Below are 15,122 nucleotides of genomic sequence, written 5' to 3' on the forward strand. Positions count from 1 at the left end.
CTCATTGTAAGCAACTAACTTCCAAAAAGAGCAAAACATACAATCAAAAGCTGAAAAGAAGAAGCTCCCAACTAGCAATCCAAGCTAAAATGCACATTGAGATAAAGTATGCACATGAAGCTTTGAAGGTAGGCAAGTTTTTGATGCAACAAAAGTTTCATGAGCTATTGAAATATGTAGCTTAAGACAGCCAAGTTTTTCTTTCAAATATAAATTTTACCAGACTGTGTTTCCCAAAGAAAATTAACCTTTCGAACACGTAGAACAGGTGGAACTCTTTACATACACAAAATACTAAATAATCATTAATTTTTTTGTCTCAAGGTAGCTCATTAAGTTGTGTGTTGCAATAACTTTGTTAAATATTTTCTTTGATTTCATGAAACTTAAGATTGCTCTCACCTCTGTACATTTCTATTCTTTGGATTGCCCGGATTGCCAGATCTTTAATGAAATTATAATGCCTGCCTATGAGCTGCTGTAGTTAGCTGTAACTGCTGAGTTATTGCCCTTCATTTGGTTGAACCTTGCCAAAATGAGCCACTTAAAGAGGCCATCCCTCTTCACAGAGCATCTTCACAAAGACACAGGGCCCTGACAGTCCTTCAGGCACTCCAAACATGGTCATCATTTGCTTTCTTCAGCATTGTTCTTTTGTACTAAAACAAATACATTAAAAAAAAAGTACAACTCTTTGTCGCATGGCAAAGGGCTCACTTGAGACTGGTCAGAGTTTCACAGATCAAGAGTCAAGAAAATTATCAGCACTAGTCTGAGCGCTCTGACCTTAGCTGCCTCTGGCCCACTGAAGCCCCCAGTACTCCCATCCCCTCACCACCACCTCTGCTGCTCTTCAGCACTCAGGGACCCCCATTCCCTTCCTCCCACCCACAGTGGGAGCCGTGAGTTTTGTCATCTGATGGGATTTGTATTCTGACATCTTGCAGGTTGTCCTCAGTGACATTCACTTTTTATCATTAGCACCCTGCACTGGGATGTTTAATTGGCTATGTTGTATCTCTGCACTGTAGATTTATTTTGCATTTTCGTTTAATTAACAGCCATGACCACTGGCCTGATGGATGGTAAAGCATTCTGTGAAGTAGAATCCTACTGGATTAAAAGCTTTGCTGGAATGTTTCAAACACCCATTCAGCCTGAACTTCTCAAAAGCAATTTTCTATGAAGTACTGCATTTCCAAAACACAGTGCTCAAAGACGTGGGAAGAGGAAGAAAACAGGACCCAAGGATGACACAAACCCTGCTCCTACAAACTCACCCCTCTCCGAGTGTTGACTGGATGCTCAGATGAGCACAATCCACCCATGGTTATTCTGAGATTCAGAATTTCAGGTTCTTCTGGGTGCTGTTAAAAGACAGATATTGATAAAAAAAGCCATTGCCAGTGTTCTTACTGGAACTTAATCAGTAGATTACAACACATTACAACACTGTGCTTGCCAGGGAACTCTGAATTAATTATAAAATCCATTTCCTTGTTTATGTGGCTGGGAATACATTTACAGAGGAGTTTTATGACTTTGTTCCTTCTCAAAATTTCAGTTATTATTTGAAGCCATAATCCAGCAGTACCTTGGTTTGCAGTGACCCAGCAGAGGAAACTATGGGGCTAGACTTTGTTTTTTTAAATTATGGAAAGCATTTAGACAGAGAGCTTTCTGTTCATACAGCGTGAAAAGCAACCCATTTCTAGTTTTTTAAATTAAATTAGTTGAAACCTAATGTTGAGTACATACTCTATTCCACTTCCAATGTGCTGAGTTTGAAAGCTCACAGGGACATTCCCTGATGGAGCTGCTGCTCTGAGTCACTATTACATGCAGTTTATTTTCATTTAGACCCAGTAAGCAAATGACAGAGAACTATGGGCCAACTTCATCACTCATGAGATGAAATGGAAGTCAGAGGATCCTCATCAGAGAGTGTTCTTCCCTAATACTTAAACTCAGTAAAAAAAAAAGAACATGTGACCTGGATTGTTAGCATTTGCAAGTGTAAGCAGTAAAATTGCTCTCCACATGCTTTTGCTGTGGCATACCTTTTCCTTTTTCACCAGTCACTTTCCATAAGCAAGGAAAGCTTGAACTTCTGTGAATTAAGACTTGCTGGAACTTTGACACACTCTGTACTGACAGAGCATTTTAGGTCCTTATTTAAATCAGTCAGGAATAAGATGACTGTGAAATACATCATGATTTTACTACCAGCCTCTCTTGGCATCTGTTTGCCTCCAGTTACGACTGCGCCGATAACTTGGTGACCGATATAATTAGCCTGGCTGTCATTATGGCTACTGGCCAAAAGAGCCAAAGATGTGCCTTAAATTTTCTTTACAGATGCACCAAACAACATGATCCATTAATTAAAACTCAGGCAGTTGCAGTTAATTCCTGACAACTGAAAAAGATGCAATTTGAAAACATTCCTAAAGAGCAGTAAATCACTTCCAATCTGCTTTGTGTGAGCTGCATTTGAAAGAGGCTGGGGTGTGCTGGGGTTTGGATGCTGGGTTGGGAGCAGGGGCAGAACCCTGCTCTGGCTTTGCCAGTGACCAGGTGGAGACCTTGAGCAAACTCTTTTATCTCTCCTGCCTTTAACTCTGCCTAACCCATTTTGATTTTTTTATCACCAGGGCAGAGACAATCTTCCCATACCAAGGAGAAGGGGGCAGGCATGTAGGCATTCCCAAGATGGGGAGGAGAGGGAGGTCAAGAGGCAGCCACTGCCAGCCCCAGCTTGGCACTGACCCATGCAGCTGCCTGCAGGTGCAGCAGCAAATCCCTGCTCCTGTAGGGAACTGGAGACCTCTGAAAGGGGCCAGACACCCCAGAGGGTTGTGTGGGACTGACTGGTTTTGTGGAGGAGTCAATATGAGGTGTGCTTATGAAATTCTGTCTAAATAAGCAATAGGAAATAATGGGAAGGCAGAAAAACACTCCATAAAGGACAAATTTCTGTATTTTGCAGGCATTTATCATCATCAGTGGTGATGGGAAGTCCAGGAGATAATATCTATATGAAAATACCATTGTACAAACATTGTAACACATTCACCTGCTTATCTTAGCAAGTCTTAAAGCTTGCCATGTCTGGGAATCTGATTCACTGCACCATGACAAACGACACAAAATTGACATGTACAGGCAAGAACACACAGGCAAAGCAGGGGGAACAGAAATTGTCAAGGATCTCCAAGGCAAAGACACCTGAAGAGCTCCTGAACTGAAGGACCCAGAGAAGCACCATCTCTAACTGGCAATGAGAGGGGCAATAATCCTTCTGAAAATACAATTACTTTTAAGAAAATAAACTGAAGGTAGACCAAATCACTTGTGATTTCTGAAAATCTCACTGTAGTGCGAGCTGTTCTTTATAGCCCACTAATACTATTCCTGTAAAATCTAGCAGTCCAAACCATTTAATAGCAAAGCAACAACAACAAAATTCTTCATTGTAGCTGTGCAATGGGTGCTTGTTATGTTAGGAACCTTTGTGTCTCTTGCTGCACACAGACACCAGACACGAGATAGCACCAGATCTACATGGTCAGGCACCCTGGAAAACTGGACACACCAACAGCACCCCTGCTCTATGCAGAACATCTGCAGGTACCTCTGTCTGCTGTGGCAGGAGCAATATAACCTCAGGAAGCCTTAGCTGGCATCCATGTAGGCAGACGAGGAAGAAAAAGAAAAAAAGAAACAAACAGAAAAAAAAAAAATACAGAAAGAAACAGCATTAGAGAAACTGCAGCAGCCTAGAAGGCTATTATTTAATTGATGTCATAACCCAGAAGAGTGTGTGATCCTCACTACACCATGGTCATGCCACAGATTGCTCTCTATGCAGACTTTGAAACTGCAGCTGTTTTTTATAGCAAGATCAGCTACAACCATCTGAAAGTTAAAACTATACAAATACTTTTTAATACTTATCTGTGGCTGAAGTGAATCCCACACCCAGAAAGACATGACTTTGAATTTTAATTTTCAAATTTCTAGGTCTTGATTGCAGAATACTACTTTTTCTCCCCCCACATCTAGCATTTGCAGAATTTAATGAACAATGCCTCTAGCATTCAGAATTAGCACAATACAGCTTAGTCTCCTTCTGTGTGCCAAACTTTGGCATTCCCTTGCTGTAGAAAGTGAGCACAGTGGTTCCCAAAAACTAGTTTCTTAGGCAAGATGAAAGAATTAATTAGTTTTCTATTTCTCAGACTTCCTTTCCTATTCCAGACAACCAGAACACCCAAATTTCCTATTTTTACTAATAATGGCGCTGTAAAATTTTTGCTGTCCAACCTTATTGTTCCAGCCGAGAAATTTATTCTTATAGATGAGAAAAAAACTCCTGCATCCCCCTCCGAGGTCTGTGCATCAGCCAGTAGAGGGTGCAGGAATTGTGGCTGCATTCCCCACACGCCTGAGCCGGCTGCTGCTGCTGCTCCAGCTTCTTTCTAAGGTGGGCAAATATAATAAAGCACCTAACGTTGTGTTATGGGTCAGTTCAGTATTAAATAATGTGTACAAATTGAAAGGCATCTGTTTTTCTCAGCTCTTCTTTTCTCTGTTCACAGCTGTTCTCAGTGTTTACAGTGATGCTGGACTCGTGCTGCACACGTGAAATTCAGACTGCAAGCTCACATTGCAAACGTTAGAGATGTCTGGGTGATATTTTTCTAGTCACAGGATTTAAAAAAAGGGGCATATCCTATCAATAAAATGTTTAATTTCTATTATTCAGACTTCAATCAAACAAACTCCCACTGAAATAAACCAAAAGTGTTTCTCTGACACTGGGAATATTAGCTTGGGAAGGGGATGTCAGGTAGAGAGGGGTTAAAAGGCATTTGTGTGCTGAGGGGATGTTGCAGCAGCCTTTGTTAAAGGCAGAATTATCCCAAGGCAGCATTTCCTCCTTCCCCAGCCACCTGTGGGTTACACACTCCAGGGTGGTGGGGCTGCTGCTGGGCAGTCCCAGCTCCACAGCACTTTACCATATTTTTGTTTGTAAATGATACACATATTTTGTATATGGTTTGTCCATATTTTGCAGTGGGGCTGGCACAGATGTGAGTCAAACACCTGCAGGAGCCCATGAACACACCTGCTACATCCAGAGTTTCACACCTGCAATTCCACTGCAATGCCTGCTCTACCCAACTGTCTTGGAGTCTGCTAAGGCCAAAATAAAACACTGGGATTTAGGGGGGATTTAGGCCATGGGAATCTAAGGCCAGTGTTTCAATGAGCCTAAAACTCTATTAGAGTCAGCTCAGCACCAGAAGAATAAATGAAAACACAAAGTTGAACTTGGCAACTCTGAATCATAGAGGTGAGCAACCATCAAGGAATGCTCACAGTGTAATAATCACAAGATACAGAGCATGAAAGGGTTTTTGACAGGTGAAAATGAACACACTTACACCACACGCAGCTAAAATTTGAGTCTAAAATGAAGGATATACTTTTCTTTTTGAGCAAGAATTTGTTGATCTAAAGACCAAAACAAAAATTCTTGTTTCTTCAGCATGTACTACATAACTGACAACATCTTTCAGCATTGTCTGAGGTTTGATTGCAGGTTACCTTTCAAAGATTAGACAAGATAAATCACCCTGCATTAGCACACCTATCTGACAAAATGACATCTCAGAGTGGCTTGATAAAATATGATGGTAAATTTTACAGGTCAATAACCTCTGCCTGGTATGAGCAAAATCAGCGTTGTCCACTCCTTTCCTACAGTGCTATCAGCGGTGGAAACAACCAGCAACATCTCAAATGAAATGTCTGAAATCTCAGTGCAGTCCCTGCAGCCATCCAGTTCATCAAAGTAAGAAACAAGCTGAGGAGAGCTCATGTTCAATGATGCTCTGAGGGAAAATGACTGCCTGGCATCAGCACTGGAAGTAGGATGTGGCTGACTGATGATTTCGGATTGGTTTTTTTGAAAATACAGGGTAAATTGAGTAATTTGAACCAATCATGGAATATATTGTGCAGCACAACATTCTTCTACCCTGCAGTCTCCCTTCTGGGAAATCTGGAGTGGTGGGGAGTACATTTATCAAGAAAATAATGACCCCAAACAGACTCCTTGAAGCCTAAGGTGGTTTTTTTATAAGAGGACTCAAGGGAACTAATTAGGGGGAAATAGCTCCTCAATGTCCTGAGTGAACTCCCACTGAGAAAATAAACAATTTACTGATTCATGCAACTCCAGACATCCAAAGATAGTCATCTTTATGACATGTTTTTTGCAAATATAGAACATAGAATGGCATGCAGAGGCACTGTTTGACAATGGAAAGTGTATATATTTAGGGATAGACACTTACCATCATTATATGAATTTTTATCTTTGAATTTGCAGTTAAGATATACCAAAGAGGTGTACAGTACTGTATATAATTCAAAAATTAAGAAGTTGAGTTTACTTTCTACCAATTTTTATGGCCTTTCACAATTTCCTCTCTGTGCTATGTTCCATTCATTCTTTGGAAAACAGGAGGTGCAAGAGTTTTGGGTACAGACAAACTGTCAATGAGCAAAGGTTCTAGAACCAGCTTTGGAAACACTCCATTCTGCAAATATGGAATCTCTTGGGTCTTGAACCCAGAAGAGAAGGCCAAGCATTTTGATCAAGAAAGGAATACAGCCCTGAGAATGGAAAACAACAGCAGTTCATGTATTCCAAAGGTACAGACACCCAGAAGTAACGTGGAGTGTCAGAGGGAGGGCTGGCAGGGAACAAGGACAGCACATTAATATTTAGCCTGAGCATCAGCAGAAATGTCCTGTCAGTGTGATGTGTGGAATCATCCTAAGGGAAGCTTGTTGCTGACAACCATCACTTTTCAGCATTTCGGGCTGGCAGCTCTGCTGCTACACCAAACATTTCATTTTATGGTAAACAAAAGGAAAATGTGTATAGTTGATACCATCAGCAATGGATCTATACTAAATAGGTTTGTGTTGTGAGAAGCTGAAATGGAAAGAAATGAAGAAGAGAGATGGGGCCCCCAACATAAAACATGGACCTGTTGGAGTGAGGCCAGAGGAAAACACAAAGATGCTCTGAGGGTTGGAGTCCCTCTGCTCTGGAGCCAGGCTGGGACAGCTGGGAGTGATCACCTGGAGAAGAAAAGCTCTGAAGAGACCTTAAAGCCATTTCCAGTGCCTAAAGGAGCCCCAAAAGAGGTGGAGAGGGACTTTGAACAAGGACATGGAGTGATAGGACAAGGGGAAATGACCTTAAGCTGACAGAAAGCAGGTTTATATTAGAGAGAAGGAAGAACTTTAGTGACAGGGTGGTGAGGCACTGGAACATGTTGCCCAAAGAAGCCCAAGGCCAGGTTGGACAGGGCTTTGAGCAGCCTGGTCTAGTGGAAGGTGATCCTGCTATCTACCTACCCTGATACTCTACAAGTGCTCTTCTACCTTTCATATAACTGTGGTTAAATCTGATGTGAACACCTTCTTCGTGGGATCTTCCCAGACCCTCATGGTCTGCACAGTTATGAGTCACAACTTAAACACCACAGTACTTCTACATCTGGTCCTGAGTGCATTTATTTCAAAAAACATGGTGTAACTCAAGTGCACATGGATTGCATGGATTACAAGTATGGGTTTGTTCATTAGTAATGCTGCCCTGCTGTAACTACAGCTAGAGCATCTTAGGGAATAAAGTTCTTAATTCTGAGTTTTTGGGAGGAACAAATTTGATATTGTGTTATCTGAACTGTCTGAAAGCACAACACTCATCTCACATGCAGTGGCCAAGCCACCAAACAAATGCTGTGAACACAAGGAAATCTGTCAGAAATCCATAAGTTGCAGGTGGATTAAAGAGAAAGGTTTTACCCTCCCAGTTTACCCTAAAGCTGCAAGTACCATGTGCAAAGCAAGAAATGACGATTGCCTCTCAGCTGTGGTTTGATTGTGCTTCCACAAGGTGGAATAGAAGCTTATGATAATTCGGGAATAAACATAACTATGGCTAAAATTTCTCACATTTGTTAGGAGACTATCAATAAATTTTGAAAAAAAAATCTGTAAGTTTTTAATGTATTAAAGCAACAGAATTATTAAGCAGGACACCAAGTATAGTAAATCTTGTCCACATATTCTAGATTGTTTTAGCTGCCATCATGATATCATGGTCTAAAAAGGATTATACATAGTACAGGTCAGTACAAGATATTGCTGTAATTAAACTAACCTGGGCACAATGTTCACCTAACAATGCCTTGATGGAATAAGATAATGATGTGAAAGGGGGAAAACAATTATTCATTTCACATTCTCTTTGTGTTTGGGGCCCATGAATAAAATTTTGGGTGAAAATTATTTGAGATCTACAAAATGCTGCCCATCAAATCAATGTTAGAATAAATTGTATCTGGCTTGTAAAAGAATTTTACTAGAAGAAAAATTTAGAGAGTTCATTCTGACTAGATATCACCCAAAAGAAGATTTATGTATTATAAGGTCTATGTCATTGTATATTGGAGAAACGTGATTGCATGCAACTTCCAATTTCACCTTCCTTTCTGGGCATTTCTCAGAAAAAGCCATCCAAACTAGCAGTCATTTTTATTTGATTTAAGCACAATTTGATGCCTGCTTAATATACACACAAGTAATAATTCAAGACAGCACAAAATGTGCATTTGACAGGCTTCCAAAAGACACCAATGTATTTTAACAATTTTGCATTTCCAGGCATTAATTCACAGGGGGCTCTCACAGGAAATGAAAAATTCTGTGCACTAGTATGTTCTCTACAGAATATTCATTTGTTCAGTGTTTTTAGCAGCATGTTCTTCATGCTTTATTTCCTGTAATGCTTATAGGATTGTGCTATTCAGAGACCCTGTTGCTATTTACCTGTACTACACCATTACCACTCAAAACACCCAAAAACTGCGGATTTACAGGATTTTTCCACTATACAGACTGTAATGATTATAACAGTCTACAGACTCCCTATAAAATATGACTGACAAAACTATACCCTGGAGAGCAATGTTTAAATAATAATATACGTACATAATGTCATTGTTATATTGATTTATATGGATGTGACATTACCTACACTTTATGTGAAAGAAAAAAGAGAGTTAATAAAAAGGAAAACCTAGTCATATAACTTATTCAATCAAGGGAAAAACTTAAACCAGTGTTGAACAACATGTATACATTATTCTCCATCCCACACCTGCCTTCTGACACATCCCCAAAGCAAGCATTTTATAAATAAAAGAGCAAACCAGCTCCTGGATCAAACTTCCTGCTATTCACAGAATGTTGGATCTGACTTAGCCAGAAAAAACATTTCTTTAAACAAATCCCTCTAAATAAAACATCTTTTCCCCGAAACCTATCAGCTCATTATTGATTCTTTAGGAAATTTTGCAACATGAACAGTGAAGGGTAGTTTCAAGATATTCATGAGCTTGTTAGTGAAGGAGGATTAGAACATATCTTAGCCAACGCTAGAAGTTTTTGAAGGTACATAAATTTACCAGCTGCAGAAGAAAAAAGGTAGCAACACATTTCCTATACATACAGCTTGTTAAATTCATAATAAAATTCTTGAGTGCAAAAAAAAAACCCACAAAACCAAGTAAAAGGCACTCTGACCAATCATTATTGCAATCAACATGTGTTTCTCGAATTGTTTTTTGACTTAAATCAAACTGAGACCAAAGGGCACCTGGAGGTGTCTGGCTCCTAATGAAAGAAACACATCTACTGAGACAAGATCGGATTTTGTATATTTGTTTTTCCTGTTGAAAATACACATTGTGTTTCCAATGATTCATAGTCCCAACTTCTCCCCTTCAGCTCTGGAGTGATGAAACGACCAGACTGAAAATAGACTCATTTTCAGACCCTAATGTCTTCAGTGATTCCTCAGCCCATCTACAACACAGCTCTTTAAAGATGATGCTTGGTTCAAAATTATAATATTAAGTGAATTATGTAAAGTAATAATCCCTACCCTCATCTAGATTTAATATTTGATTGTTCCAAGACATAATTGTCTAAGGCAAGCAAAATGGGATGAAGACAGAAGAATGGTAAACTCAGAGGAGAAACTTTTTTCTGCACTCCTTTTTATAGAAAATGTAAATAATTTAGAACCTGTGTACCAAAGTTGCACCTCATTTTCTACTGTAAGTTATTATGTGCACAGGATAGTTTTTTATGCTGTATCAATTTTTAAATAGACTAAATTCCACAGATTATGCAACATACCAAAAATAAGACACCAGTTTCATGAAAGCCGGTGGCCTTAATGCAATAAAAACAGGCAGATAAAGTGAAACTTAGCAGCTAAATAATATATTAAGATCAAATATATGAAAAGAAGCGAAGTATTTACAATATTAGGATGCTATATCTTAATCTACAGTTATTCAGTATATCCAAAATATCAAATGGAGCATAGTAGTCTACAAGAAAAAGTCCAAGTCAGGAGGAGAAGCAACAAATGCCTTCTCCTGGTAGTTTGATGCTTGGAATGATCTCAGGTCACTGCTAAAAACACTGAGTGAATCAAGAAGCAGAGAACTTCACATGTGAGCAGGAAGACAGACACAAAATGCCTGTCAGACGTTATGACAGAAAACCAAAACCATTGCACAGCACCCGAATTCCAGCTCAATTCCAGAATCCAGGCACAGCCCCCTCCTGCAGGGCTTCCCAAGGACAAGGTCAGAAACATTTGGCAAGTGAAGGTGGCCACTGACTGCAACCTGTGGTGGATGGCCCTGACAGAGCAGACAGCCAAACCACGCAGGAAAAATGCTCCCTTTCTTCCAGCTTTAATCTGCCTAGGGAGGCAGCATGGCTGGGGATAAAGCCATGAAAGGACATATAAATACATCAGGACAGCTTCCACTCAGAGCCTGCAGGACTTTATTTTAATAGTTAAACAAGTACAAAAACCAGCTGATATTCTCCTTCGAAAGCTGCTGTGTGCCACCGACAGCTGAGATGATTTACAGGAGCCATCAGAAACTTCAGCCTGCTCCTCTTAATAGTTCATTTTTATTCAAGAAAACAAAGTAAAATGGGCTTCACATTAGGCTCTCCTGCTGTCTTAAATCATCAAATAATTGTGTTGAAATTCATCGTGACCTTGTGTTGTGCTTCTCTAAATATCTCAGAATTATTCTTCTAAAGTAAACCAAATCAAAGAAACCTATGCTCCCAAATAAAAAGAGCCTAATATTGATAACAAGCTTTCTTTTCCACTAACAGCCAGACCATTACCACTCCCAGGCTGATAAAGCCTGTAAATTAAAACATCCAGTGACATTTAAGCAAGTGGAGAGTTGACAGAAATTCCCATCAAGCCCTCCTTGCAAGGTTAAGAGAAGACCTTCAAGAGAAAAGAAATTTGATTGGTGATACATTTCCCAGGTCGAGAGGGGCTTCATATTGTGCCCTAGTGTATTACTTCATTATATCATTTATATGCTTCTGCTCCAGCATCAGTCATCACTAACGACCCAGCCCTTCCTCATCCTTCACACAGCACTCATCAGAACTGGCTCCTCTCAACATTTCTGTCCCTTTTTGACCAAGGTACTGGTTGCCATCTCAATTCATTACCATCAAAACATGACAGCTACAGAATTAGCTGCAGAAAAGGAAGATTAGATTCCCAAAAGCAGAATTCTGGTCCCTTCAGCAGGGAGCTGAGCAGTGCCACTACCAGATTGCAGAGGTCCTCACCTCTCAGGCTGTGCTGCTGGTTATGAGCAGCTGCTCTGAAGCTCCACCAGTGGAATTGGCTTGCAGCTACCTTTCCCTTTCCATCCAAAATGCAAGAAAACTTCTTTTTAGTATTCTCCATCTGCAAGCCTGTCATTGCTTTACTCAGCAGAAGTCTAAATGCCTTGTGCTGCCTAACACAGGTCTTTGTAGGAGAAGGATAGAGGGGCTTAGAGAGGTCTCTGCTTCCTCCATTCAGCACAGTGTCCCTTCCTAGGAGAGCTTTTGAATCTTCCAGGGGATATCCACCCTAAAGTTGCCAAAACAAACCCTCTTCTGCCTCGTCCAAGCCTTTCCCTGGTACAGGCTATAGTCTTACCACAAAAAGTCTACTGGAACAGTCCAAAGCTGAAAGGACAGCTTAAATCTTCCCTTCAGCCTTGCTGCTCCATCCCAAAGGAGGACACAGCTATTCCTCAGCAATGTTTGCCAAGCCAAATGTGCTTTGTATTGCCAGTACCTGTCCTGTGCTTCAATCCAAAGAGTAATGCCACCATTCCAGAGCAATTGACACAATCCGGAACAGCCGGTCATTATAAATCACAATGTCCTAATGAAGGATAAAAAGAAAAGGAACATTTAGGTGGCAGACATATTTCACAGCACATTTACACTGGCATTTTTCAAGAGCTGAAAAGGTATATGGATGGAGGGTGAAAAAGGAGAAGTGAAATAAAGAACTATGATATACTCACAGCATGTCTGTTCTGAGCACAGACAAATTTCTGAAAACTTTTTAAAGGTCATAGTTACTAGAATTTACACTAAAAAATTAATTTTTTTTTTCCTTTTACTTTGCTGATCTTAACATGTCCTTCTCCTCTGTGACCTCATGCCATGCCAAAGCTAGTTACTAACTTTCTTAGGCTTGCTGTTACTGTTCAGGAAGTATTATATTTATGATGCACTATAATACAGCAATAATTAATAACAATTTACTTCAAGAGTTTTCACTAGTGTGATCACTGACATGACATGCAGTGCAGAACACAACAAAATAATAATAATATTAGTAATAGAAATACAAACAAGAGATGCAACCACCTGTATAGTTCAAGGAAGTGGCATCTATTTTAAGGAGATCTTGCTGGTTTTTAGCAGTGTTTAACCAGCATGAAAAGAAACCTCCTTTCATGTGGGCTTTGATGTCTGAAGGATTTGTACTGCCATGTAATTGTTTTAGTTCATTTCTCCTGTGCAATTCTGAAGGCTTCATTGTTATTAGTACCCTAGAATAAATTCAGTAATTGAGATCCTTAATTTTTAGTCTGCTTGCTTGACCTTCATACTTTTAACTACAGGGAACCTCCATATCAAACATCACGACAACAGAAAATGCCATATAGTGCTTAATGCCCTTTTAAAGGCTTCAAACATCTTAAGTTTTTTTTTCTTCTTTTTTTCTTTTATTTTTTTTTTCCTTTTCTTCCACTAGGGATTGCTCACACTTACAGCTGGTGAGGGATGAGCAGGTTAATGACAGGACCATAAAATAAAACTCCACTTAAAGTCAGAGTAAGCGTGGCAGCAAGTACCAGGATCTTCTGAAAACGTAAATGAGTCTGCCAAAATGGTTACATATGTAGCAGGAACCGCAAGTAAATCCAAGTCTATGGTCCTAAAGAGTAAGTGTAATCACTATTTTATCTCCATTTAAGTGATACATTAGGACAGAAGGAACACCACTGCGTTCCTTGCTGCACAAACAGATATTTAACAGTGGGAGCATTTTATGCAAACTACCTATTAAGCTACCAAGAAAGTGCCAAAAAATGCAGCAAAGTAATTAAATAATGGACAAGGCCTGAGTTTTATTATAAGGTTTCCAAACTATAAAAGCAATGCCAAAAGGTAGTATAAATTCAGTATTGTTTGAATGGACTCTTGAAGTCCTGTACTCTAATCTACTCTTTATTACTCATCCACAAAACATCTAGCAATTTTTATTACAAGTCCCATCCATTACGGTATTAAACTTAAATTCAATATACACTGCAAGGTCGTGATCCTGCTGGTAATGAAAAGCTGTGTCTCATAGAGCCTGCTTCATTTAAGACTTAGATCTCTTGACCTACTAAAAAAAATGAGCCTCACAAAAGGCACGCTCAGATGTCAGAGGGAGTCAGCTCGGCATCCAAGTGGAAAGTTTACTTAGTATCTCCAAAAGCTTTAATTGCACGCCAGGCCCGATTTATAAAGCCCTTCTGATGTTCATGTTCTGGAAGAAAACCCCTCTGGCTATCTGATGTCGAAGTTGAAATTAGTCCTTTGGATCAAATAACCACAACACAAAACAATTTAAGCCCACTGATTGTGCATTTTACCTGCTGCTGGCTACAGCGAGCCCATAATCTTGGGAATCACTACCATTTTACTCAATATTTGCTAAGTTGTATGTTAGTCTTTGCAGTACTGCAGCAGCAAATGTAATAACATGAATAGTGCTCATTTTCAAAAGGTAAATAGAATATTCTGGTCTGAATATATACTAAGGATGAAGTCAGAGTGACATTAACCTGTGACGTTACTAAATTATAGAAGACCTTATATTCTTAATATTTGGAAACATATAGATGTTTACATCGAAAAAAAAGAAACACTCAATCCTTCACATCTTTATCTCCTTTCCCTTGCTTAATTATTTTCTTTCCTCCCATCTTATTACCTTTTGAGCATCTGAAACTGAGTGATTGCTTCATCTAGGAAGCAGTGTGATACCTTAAATTGTTTGCATTTCGATTCTGGAGCATGCAGCCAGGATTTGTCAAACAAACAACATAAGGCATGTGTTCTTGATGAGTTAGGTCAATTAATACTAATTGTAGTGCTCCTGTTATCTCACTGCCCTTGTCTCTTGCCACTAACCGTCCAGATAAGGACTTCTGTGAGATAACAAACTCAGACCAGCTACAACACCCATCCAAAGGTAGAAAATTGCACAAAACCTGTCTACTTCTTGCTTAGCAACAGCATAGCATTGCCTTAGTACCTTTATTTGCCAAGGCAGTTCTCTTTTGCAGAACCACAGAATCCTTTAGGTTGGAGAAGACCTCCAAGACTGTCCAGCCCAACTGCCAACCCAGCACTGCCACCTCCACCAAAAAACCCTGCCTCCAGTTGCCACATCTACTTATAAATACCACCAGGGATGGATTCCATCCTCCCACCAGCCTATTCCAATGCTTCCAAGACCATACAGTGAAGAACTTTTCCCTCATATTCCATCTAAACAAAAACTCACTCACCAGAGCAACTTGAGGCCATCTCCTCTTAACCTACAACTTGTTACCTAGGAGAAAAGACCA

General features: G+C 39.8%; 1 protein-coding gene across 7 annotated transcripts in view; it reads right to left on the reverse strand.

Moving 5' to 3' along the window:
- The window catches only part of NLGN1 (neuroligin 1), a 424,671-nt gene that overhangs the window by 311,964 nt on the left and 97,585 nt on the right, over positions 1–15,122 (reverse strand). For 3 of the 7 annotated variants that reach the window (XM_030280465.4, XM_030280460.4, XM_030280466.4), the window contains exon 2: positions 12,278–12,367. The exons of 2 other annotated variants lie outside the window; for them this stretch is intronic. The gene's annotated coding sequence lies outside the window, so the exon portion shown is untranslated. Of the gene's footprint in view, positions 1–1,280; positions 1,368–3,634; positions 3,656–12,277; positions 12,368–15,122 lie in introns of those variants that run through there. 2 more of the 7 variants (XM_072933422.1, XM_072933421.1) reach the window with 2 other exon arrangements.

This window comes from Taeniopygia guttata, chromosome 9 (assembly GCF_048771995.1).
Source record: "Taeniopygia guttata chromosome 9, bTaeGut7.mat, whole genome shotgun sequence".
Lineage (NCBI taxonomy): Eukaryota > Metazoa > Chordata > Aves > Passeriformes > Estrildidae > Taeniopygia > Taeniopygia guttata.